Here is a 4,118-nt window from a genome sequence, read left to right as displayed (position 1 = left end):
TAGTTATATTCCCTGCTGTAGCAAGTTTGAGGTAAGCGTATTGTTGAGATTTGGGTAAGTTGTACTCGGTTGTGTCGAGTCAGAGTAGATAGAGGGAGCTGCAAGGTTGGGATCCTTGGGCTTCAACCTGAGGGTTGATTGGGCCAAACATGCGTGGGAATGAGTGGGTATTCCACCCTAGGGATGACTGGACCCGTTATAGGTGTGCCTGGTATTCCAGCCTGAGGCTGATTGGATCAGGTGCGAGTGGTTATGAGATATAGCTGGTTAATTCATGGGAATTTCTAGAAGCTGAAGGATGCAGTATCCTGTCAACACGAGAGAGAATGGATTCAAGAAGAGGATGGATTGGGTCCCAACATTGCGAGTTACTCGGGCTATCTCTAGTTTGGAAAGGGACGGGTAGTTTGGCACTGTGGGAGGACCCAGTGGGTCATGGTGGTACCTAGTAGTTGCAAGTCACGGAAGTGTGTTCCTGACAGGAAGGAACAGTATCATCGGGTGGTACTTGGCTATTATGTGTTGTCCGTAAGAAGAAAAGGCCGATGGTTGGCTTGGAGTGTTGGCAAGGGTGCCTCGCGAATAGGAGATATGTTAAAGGGGGTGTAATGGTCGGGTCTGGGAGGACCTGAGATAATTGGGAAATCAGAGTCTGCAGTGCGAGTAAGTTGTTCGGTAGCGTATACTGCAGTAGGCTTCGAGGACGAAGCCTAATGTAAGTGGGGGAGAGTTGTAACATCCCAAATTTCAGAAATATGATATAAGGGCTTAAAGTGTACATTGAAGAAGCTACTCGACGAGTAGGTGCGAGTACTCGTCGAGTTGGATCGTGTTTTGGTCGTGAATTAAGTGACCAACTCGCCGAGTCGGAAGCTGGACTCGACGAGTTGGTGCTGCGAAGAGAAAACCCTAATCTCAGGGCTTGCACCCTATTTAAAGGACCTTAAGTCCTCACCTCAGCCTCTTTGTCACCCCTTGAGAGTCAGAAAACCCTAAAATCGTGTGTGAGCCTATGGAGTGAACTTGGAAGCTTTGGAAGGAGATTCTAGCAAAGAAGACTTGTAAATCAAAGTGTATAGCATCAACGGATTTGCGTAGATCCAGAATCTACTTCAGCTTGGGCACATTTTAGAGGTAACAAGCTGTTACCTTGACTCTATTGCATTTATATCTATTCTAGAATGATATTTGGGGCCATTTTGGCATGGTAAGGTTCTAATTCGGGTTAGGGGCCTAGATCTGAGGTTGCTACTTCAGATCTAGACTTGTCTTGGTCCAGAACCTCACAAAAGTATCAGCCCTTGGCTTGTTGGTGAAGCATCATTGTCTTAAACCTTAGCCCTAGAGTGATTTGGGCTTATAACACCTTGTATTCACGTAAAGTTTGCAACTTTACGTGAGAGTCATGACCTAGAAGTGTGGATCTACAGTTTGGAGCCCCTGCATGACTCGAAAAGTCTCTGCATGAATAAAGGACTGAAGAGACTCGGCGAGTCTATTCTTGGACTCGGCGAGTCTGTTGAAGATAGGCATGAACTCGACGAGTTGGAGGAACAACTCGGCGAGTCTGTTGAAGATTGCCGTGGACTCGGCGAGTCAGAACGCAAAACCCCAACCTCTTCTGGTTAACACTCAGACCAGTGAGTTGAGTGATGACTCACTGAGTTGGTCATGATAGGACTCATAGATCGTTAAACTCGATGAATCATGGAGTGACTCGGCGAGTCGAGTTGAGTAATAAGAGTTTTCTGAAGTTGGGAACTCGGCGAGTCGACGTGTTGACTCGGCGAGTAGAGTCAATCAGGAAGGTTGACTTTGGCTAGGACTTTGACTTTGACCTGTTTGACCTTCAGGGGTGTTATGGTATTTTGGATATTTATGTCATGGTTCATTGATGGCATCAGGTGTTGGAGTTTGGAGCAGTGCTTCAGGCCAGTGTTCTCGTGTTTCGGTTCGGCAGTTGCAAGGTGAGTTATCCTCACTATATCAACAGGGTCTACGGCACCAAGGCCGACCCTTTATCGGATTTGTATTCGGGTATTCGCATGATACACTTATGGGTTTGTTAGATCTGCGTCCTGGTAGTTAGGATGGTGATGAGTTAGTGACCGGTTAGGTCGGTATCCTGGTTAGGATGTTGCTATGCTATTATGATTCTGTTAGATCGGTATCCTAGTATATAGGATGATGTTATGCTAGTGACCGGTTAGGTCAGTATCCTGTTTAGGATGTTGCTATGCTATTATGATTCTTTAAGATCGGTATCCTGGTATATAGGATGATGTTATGCTAGTGACCGGTTAGGTCAGTATCCTGTTTAGGATGTTGCTATGCTATTATGATCTGTTAGATTGGTATCCTGGTATATAGGATGATGCTATGTTAGTGACCTGGTTAGGTCGGTATCCTGGTTATAGGATGTTGCTATGATTGATGATCTGTTAGATCGGTATGACTGTTATATATATGCCAGTATATGTTATTTATGTGCACATGGTCATTGTTGATGGGTGGGTTGAGGCGGGGTCCTGCTTCGTGCGGTTGAGGCCAACATACCCGACGAACGGTCCGGATAGACTGTGAGCTTGCATGACGGTCCAGTCATACCGAAGGCTCGAGATAGATCCAGGTAGACTGTAGGGCTTGCAAGGCGGTCCAGTCAAGCTGAGGGTTCAATATGCATGTTGTTATGTATTTGTTGATATGATATGATTATGGTTATATGAGGTTGGTATTTTGGAGGTAACTCACTAAGCTCCCGGGCTTACAGTTTTAGTTTATTGTTTCAGGTTCAGCGGATGGCTGCGGGTAGGCGAAGGCGTGACCGTACACTTCCTCGATTTACGATTATGATTTCTGGGAACTCTGATGTATGAACTATTTTGAAAACAAATTGTAATAATTGAATGGTTTCAACTGAATCAAAAAGTTTTAAATTGGCTCGAATTTTTGGGATGTGACACTGACTGATTGAACAAATCAAATCGGTCCTGGCTTGGCCAAGCACTCACATGTGTCATCATTAAATCATCGAGGGGCCCACAGATATCGCTTTTATCCCGAAGGTAAAAGGAATGGATAAACTTCGACTCATATGGCTTATTCTACTACTTGTTGAATCATACACAAAGACACGTTTTATAACATCAAGTTACCAATGCGTTTTCGTGCAATCAATATATAACCAACTCATAGTAAAAAATCATATCTCTAGGTTTGAAGAATATAAGATATTATCGTCTCATGATCACTCGTGATAAAATCCATGAAGTGATTCAAATGAGCGCGGTTTGAATCCAATACTCAGAACTTATGAGCACTCATGAGTGTTGTAGCACTGCTTTGTCCAACATCTTAGACCTCTACAAGCCAACCCATGATAGTCTTGATTCATATCTACTTCCAACATATGACCGACTGTGGATGGTTTGAATAACTTAGTCATTCAGGAAGAACGACCTAGTTATTCTGGAAGTCAAAACATGCAAAGTGAAACACAAGAATAATCGAATCCAATATGGTCTCAGAACTTATGAATATAAATAAAAACACCTTTTTATTTATCACCATATAGATTACACATTATAATGTTTCAAATTTATCAACTTAATACTTGAATTAAAACACTAGTCGTCCCATGCTCCAAGCATGTACACTATGTTTTCTAAACACTAGTCATGCCATACACAAAGTATGCATACTAAGTTTGTCTATGATCTGTACTTTGTGAAATAGATCGATTGAACATAAATCCAATGATTCTCATTTCACAATCCCAAATCCTTACCGCAAATGCATGAATTCCAAATCCTGCCATTTACCCAAATCTGTTAGATTATAAACTTATATGCATTAACCCTCTTGTAATGATTATGCACAAAGTCACAAAGACTTGTCAACAGACATTACAGAGTATTCCAATGGAGACCAACTCCATGGAAATATCCTTCTTGCATTAAGTTTTTCTAATCTTACACAGATTGCATAACTTCCACTTGTGGAAACATTTGCATATTCCCATTTTGACTATCACTTCTGAACAAGAGTTGCCTCTTTTCAGAATATGTCAATATGGTCCTTCCAAAATTAACGCTATACTTCCGACTGTTCCTGAGCAA

Source organism: Lactuca virosa, chromosome 5 (genome assembly GCF_052849685.1).
Source record: "Lactuca virosa cultivar CGN04683 chromosome 5, Lactuca_virosa_CGN04683_v6, whole genome shotgun sequence".
In the NCBI taxonomy this organism is placed as follows: Eukaryota; Viridiplantae; Streptophyta; class Magnoliopsida; order Asterales; family Asteraceae; genus Lactuca; species Lactuca virosa.
Note: the sequence above shows the minus strand (reverse complement) of the source record.